This window comes from Dendrobates tinctorius, unplaced genomic scaffold (assembly GCF_039654945.1).
Source record: "Dendrobates tinctorius isolate UK_male_01 unplaced genomic scaffold, ASM3965494v1 ptg000099l, whole genome shotgun sequence".
Classification (NCBI taxonomy): domain Eukaryota; kingdom Metazoa; phylum Chordata; class Amphibia; order Anura; family Dendrobatidae; genus Dendrobates; species Dendrobates tinctorius.
In genome coordinates, this window is record NW_027361767.1 from 5,399,058 (window position 1) to 5,418,260 (window position 19,203).

At 41.2% G+C, this 19,203-nt stretch overlaps 1 protein-coding gene and 1 long non-coding RNA gene across 7 annotated transcripts in view; both read right to left on the reverse strand.

Annotated features, from left to right (window-relative positions):
• NFIX (nuclear factor I X) overlaps positions 1–19,203 on the reverse strand; it is a 203,476-nt gene that overhangs the window by 68,858 nt on the left and 115,415 nt on the right. The window lies entirely within an intron of this gene.
• LOC141099282 (uncharacterized) lies at positions 9,177–16,136 on the reverse strand. The gene is made up of 2 exons (XR_012234466.1): positions 11,989–16,136; positions 9,177–11,940 (listed from the first exon to the last, which is right to left on the reverse strand). It is a non-coding gene; the product is annotated as an uncharacterized lncRNA (long non-coding RNA).

Consider the following 19,203-nt stretch of genomic DNA (forward strand, 5'->3'; position numbering starts at 1 on the left):
TGATTTTTCTTCAAGGGAATACAAAGATGGATGGGGGCCTTAAGTGGTGACCTAAGAGCACCCTACTATCACATCATGGGGGGGGTGGGCACATCATGCTTGTGTACACATAACAGAACTACTGATAAGCATGCTCGAGTCCCAATCCCCCATGTTTTGCGGCTGTTAGACAGTAAACATGCGGGAATTGTTAAAGACGAAAAAAAATGGAGTGCCGACTTTATGTATATCAATTACCATTACTTTATTAATTATACAAAAATTCATTACAAACATAGAAACTGGTCAAAAAAAGGTGAACAAAGAGAAGATGCAGGATCATCCTGGGAATAAGAACAATGGGCAAAAAGAGTCATGAGTTACACAGACCAAAGTTTGGGGTAGATCATAGGAAGGGGACAGTAATTCAGTCTGAAAAATGGCCTGACACACCACTCATATTAATCCCATAGAAGAATATGTTAGTCAAAGAGACATCAGTAAAGTGCATGTGCAACAATCATGGCTCACGAGTCATATGAATCAACTAACAATAATGACACTGTGCCAACACGGTGCATGTGCATGTATCAATCACAATCGATGAAGCTTACTCATAATAAAGTGCAAGTGCAGAATCCCAAGGGACAGCCCCGACGCGCGTTTCACTATAGTTTTTTCACAGGGGGATGCAGTGATTGCCTGCCTTACATGGTAATGCAGTAGCTATTTTTGTCTACTCGCATTATTATGATTGGCATCGTGTCATCAGTAACGATGATCAAGCACTCAAATGCTTGAGTGCTCGATACTTGAAATGAACAGGTGGGACACTCGGACGAGCTGGACTCAAGTACCGAGCACACACGTTCATCACTAAACAGAACCTTTTAAATGTTGATGTCAGCGATCGACTGCTGCATCTAAATGGTTAATCAGCAGCATTCAGAGCTAGTTTCAGGTACTGCTACTGGAGGTAGGGGAGAGCATCTGGGTCCGAGCCATACACCCCTACCTAATGTAAGATGTGCTGCCGATTAGGGATTAGTAGATCTGTGGAAGTTCGGGTTCTAGTAACCAACCTCAACTTTATTCCAGAACTGTACCTGAACCAGAAACAAAACCCCACTGAAAACAATAGGGAACAGAACTACTGAGCTGGAAAATTCTCTCTTTTGGACTTCCCCCGGAACTCCAAACATTGCAACGGACTTCCAGGGGAACTCAGTGTTCGGTAATTAGCACCGGTCACTAACTGACTAACTGTCTGGTACGAGTCCCGACCTTGGGTTCGCACATCTCTACTGCTCAGTGTCAGACTGAAGAACATGGGGTCCACCAGAGGATTTGATCCTGAAGGCCCACCTTTATCCCCCACTCAAGGGGTCAATAGCAGCTGCAAGGTCTGCACTACGAACTCTCCTGACGGAGAAGTCAGGGCCCACCGGAGGATTCCCCAGTTCTCTGGTGGGCCAGTCCAACCCTGCTACTGCTGATGGATTCCGCTCACAGAGGATTCTAACATTCTAAACATTCTAAAAACCAAAAACGATTTTAGCAAAAGCTCCGCTCTAGGTCTGGAGATGTTAACAAGAATGTTCCCAATCTTTAAAATCATATACAATTGAAACCCAAAATATGCCGGAAAGTTTTGGAACTTTTCAGATTACAACGATCAAGAAGATATATTTACTTCAGAGCAGATTCTTCCTCTGCTTAGAAGAGAAACAAGATCACATCAGCTTGGCTGTTGCAGGATTTCGAAACTTCCCACTCCGCCTTTCCAGATTTCTGGCCCCTGAGTACAAACGCCTAAACTTGGGAGAACAGTGCCGCACCGCCCATTGCCGTGTCAATGTAGAGTTTATTGCCATAACCAATGATAGAAAGTGCAGTCCAGGAAATAGTTAAAATACCAGCAAAGGAAGATGCAAAGAGAAATGAGAGGGTTAGCCTAAACCACCTGCAGAGGAGGAAGGAGGGGGCTACCGAAACCCTGAGGCCAAGTTGACACAGATTAGTGCAAGAGTGTCAAGGGTCAACGAGACAATGATTCCAGGGTCGTGGCAGCAATAACACAGACGCGTGGCACTGGGGCTCACATATATTACACATGCAATACCTAGACAAATAGGGAAACTAGCACACAGGCATCACTGAAACATTACAGACCTTATTTCTAAAGGAAAAATTGCAAAATAAAAAAATGAGATTGGATTTGGATGCAGAACTCGTCATACGCACTGCTGGGATTTGTTTGCTTTCACATAATTTGGAATCCAATCCATATTTTTTTTTTTCATGCCACACGCAAGATTAATAAAATTGACTGGCAAAAGTATGTTATCATAGCTTAATAGGTGAAAGTTAACGTTAAGATTTTTAAACTTTGCCTTATATGGTTTGCCATAGGTGACAGTGAGGGTGATCAATTAATCAATGAATCATAGAATCGTAGAGTTGGAAGGGACCTCCTGGGCCATCTGGTCCAACCCCCTGCTCAATGCAGGACTCACTAAATCATACCAGACAGATTTCTGTCCAGCCTCTGTTTGAAGACTTCCATTGAAAGAGAACTCACCACCTCTCGTGGCAGCCTGTTCCACTCATTGATCACCCTCACTGTCAAAAAGTTTTTTCTAATATCTAATCTGTATCTTCTCCCTTTCAGTTTCATCCCATTGCTTCTCGTGTTTCCATGTGCAAATGAGAATAAAGATGATCCTTCTACAATGTGACAGCCTTTCAGATATTTGTAGACCGCTATGAAGTCTCCTCTTAGAATTCTTTTTCGCAAGCTAAACATTCCCAGATCCTGTAACCGTTCCTCATAGGACATACTTTGCAGTCCGCTCACCATCCTGGTTGCTCTTCTCTGAACTTGCTCCAGTTTTTCAATGTCTTTATTAAAATGTGGTGCCCAAAACTGGACACAGTGTTCCAGATGAGGCCTGACCAAGGATGAGTAGAGGGGGATAATGACTTTGCGAGAACAGGCTTCCATGAGAGATGGTGAGTTCTCCTTCAATGGAAGCTTGCAAAAAAAATAAGGTTAAGAGGAGACTTAAGGGCCTATTACACATAGCGATATCGCTAGTGATATTGCCAAAGCGTCACCGATTTTGTGACGCAACAGCGACATCGCTAGTGATCTCGCTACATGTGACACTTACATCCGAGAGGCCCCCATGCTGGATATCGCTGATCGCGCGAGAACGTCCTGGGCCGTTTTCTTCTCACTGGAGTCCAGATCTGCCTGTTTGGCAGCTCACTAGCGACCATTTAGCGATGCACCAGCGATCCTGACCGGGTCATATCGTTATCGGGATCGCTGGTGCATCGCTAAATGTAACGGGACCTTTAAAGTGTCTACAAATATCTGAAGGGATGTCGCACTGCAGAGGGATCATCTTTATTCTCATTTGCACATGGAAACACGAGAAGCAATGGAATGAAACTGAAAGGTAGAAGACACAGATTAGATATTAGAAAAAAATTTTGACAGTGAGGGTGATCAATGAGTGGAATAGGCTGCTACGAGAGGTGGTGAGTTCTCCTTCAATGGAAGCTTTAAAAAAACTAAGGTTAAGAGGAGATTTAAAGTGTCAACATTTTGACAGTGAGGGTGATCAATGAGTGGAACAGGCTGCCACGAGAGGTGTTGAGTTCTCTTTCAATGGAAGCATTCAGAGGTTGGACAGATATGTGACTGAGATTGGTTAGTGACTCCTGAATTGAGCAGGGGGTTGGAGACCATGGCCCTGGAGGTCCCTGCCAACTCTAACACTCTATGATTCTATATTTCATAGCCATAAATATTGTGATATCACAGTAGACGATGAACACCCTAGAGAGCTTGATGTCCAATAAAAATATTTTCAACCACATCAAACATGTTGGTAGAGGTAGGCTCAGATTAGCTGTATGAGTAAAAATCAGACGGCACACTGACCAATGTAATTCAATTGGGCAGTTCAGATAACTGTTTGGTCACACTGACGTTGTCCGTGAGAAAAGAAACCTATTTCTTAGACATTGGATGAGAATCACCTATAAAAGTCTATGGGTTCACCCAAAAAAAAAAAAAAATCTGATCCCATATTGATCCATTCCCATTATTGACTTAGGAAACTATTTTAAACTTGTCAATGTATAAAAATGTTAAAAAAAAAAATGGATAACAATATGGAGATATCCTACACGTGGGGAACAATTACAGAAGTTGGGAAAGTTCTTGTACCTTATTTTATGACAGTCAACATATATAATAGTACCAGTCATTCACGGCCCCGCAAGGAAGTCCGACAACTTTTCGTTCGTGTACTGTGTCTGTAAAAAGCAGGAATGCTCCTGAGGCGGGAGGAGACAAACCCCTTTTCAGACCTTCCCTGGAGGCCAAACTGAACACTGTGATCTTGGCACCGATGACGAACGCCACGATTGGCCCACTTGTGATGGACTTCACTGGGACATTGTCAAGTGACGGAGACACTTGAGGACACGTTGTTGAAATTAGTTTTTTTTTTTGTGTAATGTATGTATATACAAAATAATGTGGTGAGCTAGGACGTGTGCGCGGAGGCCATCTACGTCTCCCAACAGCAGCTTGAGCGTACGGACCAAGTGCATACATGTGTTGTACAGAATTCTAATTAAACATGCCACACACATTAGGTCACTGCGGAATTTTACTTTTAAAGGGGAAACATCACCAATTGCTCTCATTTCCATACTTAGTCTGTTTTGGCACCTACTTCTAAAAAATATATTTTAGAGAAGGTTAAGATCTTTATATATAATCCGCACCTTTACTTGGAAACTCATCCGGGTGTTATCTTAGTTGTATTGTCAGCTCGTCTTAGGATATAAAATGGAATTGCCTGAACGGGAATTTTAATATTTCGCCAGCGATTGGGTGGGGTTCCCGCACCAAAACATAGATTTCCTACACACTTTGCTAATCCATCTAACCTGCCTAAATAGTGGATGTGTCTCTATGTTTTTCTTACAGTTTCCTTTTATGTAAAGTGAATACAAAAGGAATAAGGAGTACAGTAGGTTATTGCACTCCAAATATAATTTTCACTTCTAATATTATTTCTCGAGTTCAATCTATATAAATTCGGTAATCCTATAAATCTATAGCTTTACAGTGATTATTGGAGTAACTTTAGTATGTTTCCTCTAATTATGTGCAGTATCATCTTGGTTGCCTTAAGAAACTCATAACAGTTTATAATGTGATCTAATAGCTGAAGTTATTAAGCAAGTTTGCAATTGACTTGCTGTTTTTATCTGCCATGGTTCTCCTGATATGAGAGCTTTTATCTTGTATTGTCTATAGCTTGTTTCCAAGGAGTTCTGCCATCAGAGCGCAGTAGTTCCATTCCAGGAAGGGAGTTAACTCCTAAGATCCCAGCCACCTCTCTCCAACCCTTTAATTTCTATACAGTAGTGATCATCTCATCTCTCTACTCCTCAGCTCCTAACAAGCTGCTGTTATAAATCTTGCAAAATCATCAGTCTCCAGTATTGGTAGCTTTCAAAAATGTTCATCTAATCACAACTCTCACTTTCCTGAGCCGCGCACTTGTTCAAAACCACTATATTTAAATATAGTGATAGCAGGTTAGACTCCAGAACAAACCACTGAATGTAGAAGTATGAAACCCAGCATACGTTATGCTAATGCTACAGTTCTGTTACTGACCAAAAATGTCACTCAAGGAGGAGCACCTGTCCTCCTTCCCCAAAAAATCAGGAAATAAGGAGGCTGCAGAGCTGTGAGCTGCTGAATACACAAGTTAATGATACCCAATAAACGGTGTAACCTAAGCTTCCGTTGCAGGTAGGAAACCAGAATTCTGATTTTATTGTTATTTGCAAATGAAGAATACACCATCTTCCAACTGAACATGCGTTCCAGAGAAGAAAGCCAAATTATTTACAAAGTGCCTCAACACTTTATGTAGATTGCATTTTTAGACTAGCCGATCTGCAGCCTTAATTGACCACCGATCACCTACGTGTCAACCAAATGATGTGTTGAGAAGGAAAATTATTTTTAAGCAAACTTAAAAATCATTCCACCAGACGAAAAAGCATTTTGTCAGCCTGTTTAGACATGCTGGTTATTGGGAAATGAGCATTCCTAGTAATTCTCGTTCCTGATAATCAGTGTACATGCACCCCAAGCCTTTCTGACTGCTTATCTCAGTTAGGGGTAGGCGGCTATTTGCATGTTACTGGATGAAACAGTTTTTGATAGTGGTCTGCTAAATGATTACTATTCTGAAAGCGATCATGCATTGTATTGGAGCTTGTCCCGGCTCTGCTTGACGTTAGATGTTGTGAGATAGAAAGACATTTTGCAAGCAATGGATGACTTAATATAACAAGTGGTGATATCAGATGGCAAATAAGTTGAATTTTATATTGTGTAACATCACTGAATGTGAAGCAGACGTTTTAAAAGAAAGCACTAAAGTCAGATGTCATCAGTACTCCAAATCAAAATATGACGACCATTCTTGTGTATCCAGAATCATAGAATGTTAGAGTTGGAAGAAACCTCAAGGTTCATCGTGACCAATGCCCTGCTCAATGCAGGAGTCACTGTACCATCTCAGTCAGATGTCTGTTCAGCCTCTGTTTGCAGACTTCCATAAAAGGAGAAAATACTTCCATTGAAGAAGAAGGTTTTCATTGAAGGAGAAAGACTCCCACTAAAGGAGAAGACTTCCATTGAAGTAGAAAGACTCCCATTGAAGTAGAAAGACTCCCATTAAAGGAGAAAGACTCCCATTAAAGGAGAAAGACTCCCATTAAAGGAGAAAGACTTCCACTAAAGGAGAAGACTTCCATTGAAGGCGAAGACTTTCATTGAAGGAGAAGACTTCCATTGAAGTATAAAGACTTCCATTGAAGGAGTAGACTTCTATTGAAGGAGAAAGAAGTCCATTGAAGGAGAAAACGTCCTTTGAAGGAGAAAGACTTCCACTGAAGGAGAAGACTTCCATTGAAGGAGAAAGACTTCCATTGAAGGAGAAAGACTTCCACTGAAGGAGAAGACTTCCACTGAAGGAGAAGACTTCCACTGAAGGAGAAAGACTTCCACTGAAGGAGAAGACTTCCACTGAAGGAGAAGCCTTCCACTGAAGGAGAAAGACTTCCACTGAAGGAGAAAGACTTCCACTGAAGGAGAAAGACTTCCACTGAAGGAGAAAGACTTCCACTGAAGGAGAAGACTTCCACTGAAGGAGAAGCCTTCCACTGAAGGAGAAAGACTTCCACTGAAGGAGAAAGACTTTCATTGAAGGAGAAAGACTTCCACTGAAGGAGAAGACTTCCACTGAAGGAGAAAGACTTCCACTGAAGGAGAAAGACTTCCACTGAAGGAGAAAGACTTCCACTGAAGGAGAAAGACTTCCATTGAAGGAGAAGACTTCCATTGAAGGAAGTTAGCACCTACGTGTTTTGACGCTACATTGGCATGTTTTTCAACTGCTAGGTTTGCAATATCCAGCATTGAAATGTGTTGTATGTGCTACATAAAGAAGCTCTTTTGGATTTTTTTATCCCGAAAATTGTAAGCATATCTTTCATTTGGGGTACCTGAGTTGTATGTTTAGTACATTTATAAGTTTCTTTCTGCTTATCCTATCATATTAAATCATAATCACTGTATGTTAATGACTTGTAAAAATCTAGGCCATCATACAAGCCAGGCTGTAATGGAATGACTGATGTTCTGACATCGCACTGGTATCAGTGTAAGGCCATGTTCACACGCTCAGTATTTGGTCAGTATTTCACATCAGTATTTGTAAGCCAAAACCAGGAGTGGGTGATAAACGCAGAAGAGGTGACGTATTTCTATTATACTTGTCCTCTTATTGTTCCACTCCTGGTTTTAGCTTACAAATACTGATGTAAAATACTGAGCAAATACTGATCGTGTGAACGTGGCCTTAGAATTCAAATCAATTAATTTCCATTGAAAATTTACTGTGCGTAAACACTCACTCTGCAATATTTTGAAATAATGATAGCATTAAACAGAAATTCATATTGTGTTACCTGAGCCTTAAAATGTCTATACACCTTAAATAGCTGTCATCCGAATTAAGGATTGGCAGATAACAATGTCTCCTTACTGCCCTATGACTCATGACTTTTCTATGGGTTGATCGCAGATGTGGTAGCAGCTTATCTGCCCAAAGAACAAAAGAATTGGGTAAAAAAAATAAAGACCACCCTGATCCTTATCTAAGATAATGTCAGTGGAACGTCAAGAGGCCCCCAAATACAAACTTAATGGTAGGTCAATCCCTCCAGTATCATCAGGTCTTAACACATGCCATCAAAGATGACTCGTTTTAAGACCGCCATACACATTAGACTGATGTTGACTGCACCCGCCAATTTCAAGGGATTGCCCGACACTCTAAAGTGTCTGAGATGCCGGCTAACTGATCATCGGAGGAGATGTCGACTGGTGATGTCCAATGGTGGATACTGATTGCTTTGTTCTCCCGGAGATACGCCACCAGCAGAGATGGCTTTCTCCTAGTGAACGCAAGAGTGTTCGGCTAAGTGAGCGCTCCTGTGTATGGGCGAGATGGACAAGCTGAACAATTGGCGAAGCGTCATTTGGCCTACAGCCATCTAATGTGTATGGCAGGCATTACTGTTTGGTTTCTTTATTCTTTGCTCCACACTTTCTCACCGTGCCTTGTTTTAAAATTGCTGTCATTTGTAATGTCCACAAAATGTACAGTATCAGTATATTATGCAAGTCCCAACAGATAATACTGGTACGTTACAGCGGAACACAGTGTGCATCTGTACAGCAGAGAATTCTAAAAATTACATTTACATAAATGTTTAAGTATGAAATGCAGTATGGACAATAAACATCCACAGAAAAAAATACAAATCACACCTCAGAGGAAGCAATAAGCGGAACGCGCGTCGGGGGTGCTTTTCTGGCTGCCACGCAGGTTGTACTCACCTTTTATGTGCGGATATTCATTTTTGGTGTTACCTCTCACAGCTTTTGCATTGATTTACTGTCATTTAGGTTTATTCTCCATCAGCTCTCTCTTTATTGCCAACGATTGGTAGTACTTTCATATTTTGAGCCGCAGCATTAATTTGCTTGTTTGATAGACATTTGTCTATTGTTGTTGCGTGTGTTTCTTTTTTTTTACTTCACCAACATCAATTACCTTGGTGTTATTATCTCTTGAGTCGGTGTATTCTTCACTATTTGACCTTGTGATGCTTTTTTCTTAGTATTTCCTGAGGTATTGATACTTATTAGCATCTGTGTGTAGGATTTTATTCCACAATATTTAGATACTGATTGATGATTAGCTTTCTTTCGTTTAAAAAAAAAAAATAATTTGTGCAAATATTTATGCAAATTGACTGTATATTTTTAGGTACCTTGTGCCTTTGTTTGATGCTCTCCTTTTTTTTAGTTGTTATTTTATTCATTACATTTCCTACGTTTGTTAGGCTGTGTTCACATGTTGTGATATGATTGATCATCACGATGTGTGAACACAGCCTAAGTCCTCATTTTGACGTCCATTTTTCATCTATGTGTCCTACCCATGGTGCATGTGTATGTATGGGGAGACGTTTACTTTTCCGTGTGTCTCCCACCCCCCCAAAAAAAAAAAAAAAACATGGAGAGGTTTAGATTTTTTTTATCTGATTCTTAGATCAAAATGACTCATACAAGTCTATTGGTCCATGAAAATCACGGCCCGCACACATTGCCATCCATGTGCTGCTTGTTTTTTACATTGCAATAGGAGAAGCTTTGCAATTTTTTTTTACGTATAGGATAATATATATTTTTTACTAATAAAAAAGGTACATTTAAAAAAAAAAAAATAAAAAAAAAGTCTGAATGAGGCCAAAGGAAAACGTCAGAAAATTAATTTTAAGGTCAAGTATATTATTACTATATAAAAACGCATTGTTGTAATTTCTAATTGAATATGGTTAATAATTAGGTAAAGTGTATGAGGAGATGGCCGTACAGATAATACAAATAATACAACATATGGGGAAAAGTAAACAGTGAAAAGTGTATAGGAAAAAAACAGGAATCACACAAAAGAAAAGCGTCAAAAATAAAATACAGCTATACAATACAACAGCCGTTAGGTACACGGCGGGAATGGAGCCTTAAAGTTTATAAGGAAATTCACGTAAAAGAAAGTGTTAAAAAAAAAAAGAACAGTAGCAGAAGGGTTAATTTGTGAATAAACACAAGTGCAGGCAGCACAATGCTCCACTGTGTAAGGGCAGCTCTGCCCTCCTCTATATACCTCTGTACACCTCAGAATACCTCCCCTCTGCCAGAGCAAACACACACAGGGTAAACTAACCAGAGGACAAAGCCGAGACAAATGTCACCTACAGGTGCAGGTTACCGTCCTCAGCTGAACCCTTGACTTACTGGAACTTGGTAGACGGCCTATTATAACCCCTGTGCTTTATAAAGGTCCTGAATGAGCTATTAACCCTGTAGTTCTATATCAGTAATCATTATCCCGAGCACAATATTGTCACTGTGGATGATTAGTATAGTTACTGCATTCATACCTTTTGTGTAATGTCACATGATATGAACCCGGCTCCTGATCCTCTTATTACCCCTGTAACCTCTTATTACAGTAACCCGGCTCCTGATCCTCTTATTACCCTGTAACCTCTTATTACAGTAATCCGGCTCCTGATCCTCTTATTACCCTGTAACCTCTTATTACAGTAACCCGACTCCTGATCCTCTTATTACCCCTGTAACCTCTTATTACAGTAACCCGGCTCCTGATCCTCTTATTACCCTGTAACCTCTTATTACAGTAATCCGGCTCCTGATCCTCTTATTACCCTGTAACCTCTTATTACAGTAACCCGACTCCTGATCCTCTTATTACCCCTGTAACCTCTTATTACAGTAACCCGGCTCCTGATCCTCTTATTACCCCTGTAACCTCTTATTACAGTAACCCGGCTCCTGATCCTCTTATTACCCTGTAACCTCTTATTACAGTAACCCGACTCCTGATCCTCTTATTACCCTGTAACCTCTTATTACAGTAACCCGGCTCCTGATCCTCTTATTACCCTGTAACCTCTTATTACTGTAACCTGGCTCCTGATCCTCTTATTACCCCTGTAACCTCTTATTACAGTAACCCGGCTCCTGATCCTCTTATTACCCTGTAACCTCTTATTACAGTAATCCGGCTCCTGATCCTCTTATTACCCTGTAACCTCTTATTACAGTAACCCGACTCCTGATCCTCTTATTACCCCTGTAACCTCTTATTACAGTAACCCGGCTCCTGATCCTCTTATTACCCTGTAACCTCTTATTACAGTAATCCGGCTCCTGATCCTCTTATTACCCTGTAACCTCTTATTACAGTAACCCGACTCCTGATCCTCTTATTACCCCTGTAACCTCTTATTACAGTAACCCGGCTCCTGATCCTCTTATTACCCCTGTAACCTCTTATTACAGTAACCCGGCTCCTGATCCTCTTATTACCCTGTAACCTCTTATTACAGTAACCCGACTCCTGATCCTCTTATTACCCTGTAACCTCTTATTACAGTAACCCGGCTCCTGATCCTCTTATTACCCTGTAACCTCTTATTACTGTAACCTGGCTCCTGATCCTCTTATTACCCCTGTAACCTCTTATTACAGTAACCCGGCTCCTGATCCTCTTATTACCCTGTAACCTCTTATTACAGTAATCCGGCTCCTGATCCTCTTATTACCCTGTAACCTCTTATTACAGTAACCCGACTCCTGATCCTCTTATTACCCCTGTAACCTCTTATTACAGTAACCCGGCTCCTGATCCTCTTTTTACCCTGTAACCTCTTATTACAGTAATCCGGCTCCTGATCCTCTTATTACCCTGTAACCTCTTATTACAGTAACCCGACTCCTGATCCTCTTATTACCCCTGTAACCTCTTATTACAGTAACCCGACTCCTGATCCTCTTATTACCCCTGTAACCTCTTATTACAGTAACCCGGCTCCTGATCCTCTTATTACCCTGTAACCTCTTATTACAGTAACCCGACTCCTGATCCTCTTATTACCCTGTAACCTCTTATTACAGTAACCCGGCTCCTGATCCTCTTATTACCCTGTAACCTCTTATTACTGTAACCTGGCTCCTGATCCTCTTATTACCCCTGTAACCTCTTATTACAGTAACCCGGCTCCTGATCCTCTTATTACCCTGTAACCTCTTATTACAGTAATCCGGCTCCTGATCCTCTTATTACCCTGTAACCTCTTATTACAGTAACCCGACTCCTGATCCTCTTATTACCCCTGTAACCTCTTATTACAGTAACCCGGCTCCTGATCCTCTTATTACCCTGTAACCTCTTATTACAGTAATCCGGCTCCTGATCCTCTTATTACCCTGTAACCTCTTATTACAGTAACCCGACTCCTGATCCTCTTATTACCCCTGTAACCTCTTATTACAGTAACCCGGCTCCTGATCCTCTTATTACCCCTGTAACCTCTTATTACAGTAACCCGGCTCCTGATCCTCTTATTACCCTGTAACCTCTTATTACAGTAACCCGACTCCTGATCCTCTTATTACCCTGTAACCTCTTATTACAGTAACCCGGCTCCTGATCCTCTTATTACCCTGTAACCTCTTATTACTGTAACCTGGCTCCTGATCCTCTTATTACCCCTGTAACCTCTTATTACAGTAACCCGGCTCCTGATCCTCTTATTACCCTGTAACCTCTTATTACAGTAATCCGGCTCCTGATCCTCTTATTACCCTGTAACCTCTTATTACAGTAACCCGACTCCTGATCCTCTTATTACCCCTGTAACCTCTTATTACAGTAACCCGGCTCCTGATCCTCTTATTACCCTGTAACCTCTTATTACAGTAATCCGGCTCCTGATCCTCTTATTACCCTGTAACCTCTTATTACAGTAACCCGACTCCTGATCCTCTTATTACCCCTGTAACCTCTTATTACAGTAACCCGGCTCCTGATCCTCTTATTACCCCTGTAACCTCTTATTACAGTAACCCGGCTCCTGATCCCCTTATTACCCCTGTAACCTCTTATTACAGTAACCCGGCTCCTGATCCCCTTATTACCCCAGTAACCTCTTATTACAGTAACCCGGCTCCTGATCCTCTTATTACAGTAACCCGACTCCTGATCCTCTTATTACAGTAACCCGGCTCCTGATCCTCATTACCCTGTAACCTCTTATTACAGTAACCCGGCTCCGGATCCTCTTATTACCCCTGTAACCTCTTATTACAGTAACTCGGCTCCTGATCCTCTTATTACAGTAACCCGACTCCTGATCCTCTTATTACAGTAACCCGGCTTCTGATCCTCTTATTACCCCTGTAACCTCTTATTACAGTAACCCGGCTCCTGATCCTCTTATTACCCCTGTAACCTCTTATTACAGTAACCCGACTCCTGATCCTCTTATTACCCCTGTAACCTCTTATTACAGTAACCCGGCTCCTGATCCTCTTATTACCCTGTAACCTCTTATTACAGTAATCCGGCTCCTGATCCTCTTATTACCCTGTAACCTCTTATTACAGTAACCCGACTCCTGATCCTCTTATTACCCCTGTAACCTCTTATTACAGTAACCCGGCTCCTGATCCTCTTATTACCCCTGTAACCTCTTATTACAGTAACCCGGCTCCTGATCCCCTTATTACCCCTGTAACCTCTTATTACAGTAACCCGGCTCCTGATCCCCTTATTACCCCTGTAACCTCTTATTACAGTAACCCGGCTCCTGATCCTCTTATTACAGTAACCCGACTCCTGATCCTCTTATTACAGTAACCCGGCTCCTGATCCTCATTACCCTGTAACCTCTTATTACAGTAACCCGGCTCCGGATCCTCTTATTACCCCTGTAACCTCTTATTACAGTAACTCGGCTCCTGATCCTCTTATTACAGTAACCCGACTCCTGATCCTCTTATTACAGTAACCCGGCTTCTGATCCTCTTATTACCCCTGTAACCTCTTATTACAGTAACCCGGCTCCTGATCCTCTTATTACCCCTGTAACCTCTTATTACAGTAACCCGGCTCCTGATCCTCTTATTACCCTGTAACCTCTTATTACAGTAACCCGGCTCCTGATCCTCTTATTACCCTGTAACCTCTTATTACAGTAACCCGGCTCCTGATCCTCTTATTACCCCTGTAACCTCTTATTACAGTAACCTGGCTCCTGATCCTCTTATTACCCCTGTAACCTCTTATTACAGTAACCCGGCTCCTGATCCTCTTATTACCCCTGTAACCTCTTATTACAGTAACCCGGCTCCTGATCCTCCTATTACCCCTGTAACCTCTTATTACAGTAACCTGGCTCCTGATCCTCTTATTACCCCTGTAACGTCTTATTACAGTAACTCGGCACCTGATCCTCTTATTACCCCTGTAACCTCTTATTACAGTAACTCGGCTCCTGATCCTCTTATTACCCATGTAACCTGTTATTACAGTAAAGAGGAAAGTTATCAAATATGGAACATCTTATTAAAATAACTTTGCTCCTGATCCTTTTATTACTCTGTAAAGTTTTACCCTATAAATGACCTTACAATCACAATATGGCTTCTGGTTGTCATTGTAACTACATTCTACTTTTCATTCACTATTTCTTTTCTATTGTATTATTCAAATTGAACCCAGCAGGAGAGTCGTCACTGATTGGCGTTTTGTGATGGGTGGGGGCAAACAGCTGTTAATGGAGCATTGGAATTGAATACATGAAATAAACTATGTAATGGAATTTATATTGAATGGGACACAATGAAGCCAATGGATTTCATGTAGGGCCCCTGTTTCTTTTGACTGACACCTTCAGGGTCTCTCCTTTGTACCGCCCTGCCGCCCCCACCTCAGGAAGGAAGGATTGCCAGAGTCGCCATACTCTGTCCCCAACGTCTGTTCGATCACAGATGTCTCCGTGAGAGGAAATTCAGCTGCTCCCCTGTTTATTTGGCAAGAGAAAAGTTGGATCGGAGAACATAAAAATAAGAGGGAGGCGAGGAGTCACTCCTTCATTGCCAGGGGTCCCCGGCAAAACCAAAGGGACACAACGACAGTGCAGTGAGAGACTGTAAATGTAAAATGTAGCTATAATATTGATGGACTGCGCCTATCGGCACATGGACAGGGAACTGCGGGTTTGGATAGGACTATTTTATTATGGGGCTAAGAGATGCAATATTACATGTATTGTACAGATTGTAGTGCCACTTTTAGGTCTCAGAAGTTGTCTCCTAGTAATAAATCTCAGCTCCAAATACTGGATCTAACAATTTTTAATAATACATGAACTGGAGCTATCCATAAAGTCAAACTCACGGCCAAAAAGTTTTTCGAAGCTACATTACGTTGATGACTTTTTATCTAAAGTCCACGTGGTTGAAGGAAGACTCCAAGGCAAATAAGACTTTTTTCTTTAGTCTTGTTTTAAACCTTTTCTTTTGCATATTCTTTAAATTGTAATTTTCTTTGCTATAAATTAGATAAAAATTCGGCCAAACCCAATGATTTCGGCAGGCCCGTTTGGCCATCTGATGTGCATGGGTTGGGGAGTCATAAAGATGATGTGGAGGGAGAGGATGAACAGGCCATTTCTGGAAGAATTCCACTGGTCGATCCTTTTGTTTTCAGGGAATATGAGCCGCTGCCGGAGGTTTCTGGCAGCAGCTTTCTCCTCTTTTCCCCATTGAAACCGCAAGAGTGGTGGACCTAGGAAGTTTGAGGAGTCGAGAGAGCTAAATAAAAGTTTAGCCAAAGGCTTAACTCATGAGTATGGCCATCCTAATAGTGGCACATCTAAACCTTTCCTCACCTTGCTGGTTATTCTTTAAGCTCCATAATAAGGTAAATGTTTAATTAGACCATGTACTTTAGTGACCAGATCATACAAGAAAGAAATATTCAGCCCTTTGCAGACTTTTATAGCATGGTCAAAAGGTCATCTTTTTCTTCCATGTTTCCCCACTTAACATATATATATATATATATATATATATATATATGGTATATAACCTACCCTATATTGGATACGTTGGGACATGGAAGAAGAAGCACAAAAGTCACACATTTGAGATAGATAGCTATATATATATATATATATATATATTTATTTATTTATTTTTTTCTTTTCCATAGTAATTTTTTTTTATGAAGTAGGAAAAGAAATTCCACAGGTAACGGGTCAGTCAATAAAGTAAAAAAATTAATAAATTAAATCATAAATTATATTAATACTTTTTCTTACTTGTGCCTATGGTTCAAGGAGATATAACACTATTATAAATTTGTCTATGACCTCTGTAAAGTAAGATTTAATAGATACATGGGAGGCAAAAGTTAATCCTGGATTTTATCTGGGCCTAAGACAAGAAGCGATTTTTATGATTTGGTTCTATAAGTTATGCTATTTATTTCTGTTTTTTTTTTACACTAATGGGTTAACAAAACCTTGTATAAAAAAAGTGAAATCTTTCCGATGAGGATTGCTGACCGATCATGTTCAGCTGCTCATGTTTGAGTCAGAAATTAATTTCCCATTTGCAGATAACAAACTTAGTAGATAGAATACAGATGGCTGTAATGTGACGATTTCCCATAGCCAAGAAAGTGGACAACCTGGACTTTTACGTGGCGCATTCTCGCTCTCATCCCAAACTGATTGGACCACAGGATAATGTGTCAGAGGGGACATCGTGATAGTCTGACCCTCTGATAAAGATAAGGGGAAGCTATGTGTGAATAACTCTGCTCCGATAGCTGCAAGGTGAGATGATAATAAAGGTGGAGATTTGCGCTAAAGAGTCTGCTCCTCCCACTAAAGGGTGTTATAGTCAGGAGGGAGGAGCTATGTGATATGGAGTCTGCTCCTCCCAACTAAGGGTGATACAGTCAGGAGGGAGGAGCTATGTGACATTTTGTCCCTTCCACAATGGGGGGACACAGCCAGGAGACCACTAAGTGACTGCCGTATGCTCCACAAGAGAACAACGTGACAGCCGACTGTGCATCCAGTGTCAGACTGAAGAACATTGGGCCCACCGGAGGATTTGATTCTGAGGGCCCACCTTTCTCCCCCACTGAAGAGCCCCATAGCAGCTGCAAGGTTTGCACTGTGAACTCTCCTGAAGGAGAAGGCAGGGCCCACCGGAGGATTCTCCAGTTCTCTGGTGGGCCAGTCCAACCCTGTGTGCATCTGATCCTCCTTACACAGGGTAGTATGAGAGACATATACTCACACGTCAGCTAATAAAAATGCACAAAGGTAGAATACTGATTCTGGGCGGTACATATGTAGAGTATGGGAGCAGGTTATTATTCCAAGTTCCTGTACTGACTGCCTCCATCTCCTTTACCTGCAGCTATCGGTGGCTGAGCGCTGTCCGGTGAATTATGCACTATTAGCTTTTTGTGAATTTCTGAAATCAAATATAATTTCCCATAATGTACATCTTAATTACGAGACCGCATTTTCAGACTTCACAGGATACCGGATGTAGAATAGATAAAAAAAGTAATATAAAAAAATAAAGAAGAATTTAGTATGATGATCTGAAGAATACTGTGAATATTGCAGTTGGATCTTATAAAAGGGTAATAACGATATAATTGATGTTGATGAGGCCATAAGTGTCATAGATAGCCCTGATGGCAGACACTGTAAATCCGCACACCCACTGAGAGTTGTGACTGGTGGGACACGTGGTGGGCCAAAGGTTAGGTCCTCCTCCGCATGGGGCTGTGACCTCACTGACGCTTCTAACCGCCTTCACCGCAGGAATTACACATCCTCTTTCTAAAAGTGAAACGCTCATTATCCGGTGACTTTTCGACAGTCATGATATCAATGTTTACAGTATATACAGTATTGTAATTAAGTGTAATTAAGTAACCCGGCCGATCACTGTCTGGACACTTTATAGATAAAGACAAGTGGAACCCACTGTCCAAATGTGAAATTCACGATGGACCTGGCGTCCAACTGAGCTGGAGCCCTTTACTTATGGGATGAGTATGTCATGCATAATGAGGGGGAACCAGGGGATATACTACGTTTTCTAGAAGAATATTTTTGTAATAGGGGTAGGGGTGAACACGACTCAGGGAATGTGCACACATGAAGTATTTGCTGCGTTTTTGTCGCTCTTTTTCATCGCAAGACTATACACGTGCTGCGCCAATTCTTTGTAATGCACTTCCCAGGTCAAGACGAGTAGTCCCCAATCCCCACAAGTTTAAGTGTGCCCTGAAAACACATTTATTCAGACTGGCCTATCACCTCAACACATTAACCTAATGTATCCCTGTGTGGCAGAGCCAAAAGTTTTACCATAACCAGGTTCCCCGCATCATGTTCCCACATGCTTTATGCATCCATTAGCCCTCTGTGTCTGTACTGTTACACACTTAACATTATGGCTGGTCCATACAATCAGGGCAACTGTTACCACCCACCTTTCGTGTCTCCCTCTTTCCTCATAGACTGTAAGCTTGCGAGCAGGGCCCTCATTCCTCTTGGTATCTGTTATAATCTATGTGATTATTGTTATGCTGTAATGTCTATTGTCTGTACAAATCCCCTCTGAAATGTAAAGTGCTGCGGATATGTCGGCGCTATAGAAATAACATTTATTATTATTATTATTATTATTATCATCATCATCATCGCAAAAACTGAAGGATTTCCTAGTGCTTCAGGTTCTGGAAGTCTCGTGCACACGTTGCTTATTTTTTCCTTTGCAGAGTTGATGCAGTTTCAAATCTGTAGAATGTCAATTATTTCAGCGATTTTATAGGGTTTTTCACAAATTCACATGAATGGGGAAAAGCGCATGCAAAATAGAAAGGGGCAAAAGCGCGCCGCGTATTTTTTGCAGCGTTTTCCTGCCAACACTTCAGTATTTGCAGCAGAAATGTCTACAATAAATACTAATATGTACATATATATATATATATATATATATATCTGCTGAAACTATTGACATTCAGTGAGATTCAAATCCAGGCCAATTGTCAATTTTTGCAGTTTTCTTTCTTTCTTACCGCGGAGCGTCGATAAGAATTTGTAAAATCTCATAGAATTCTAGAATCTTAGGGT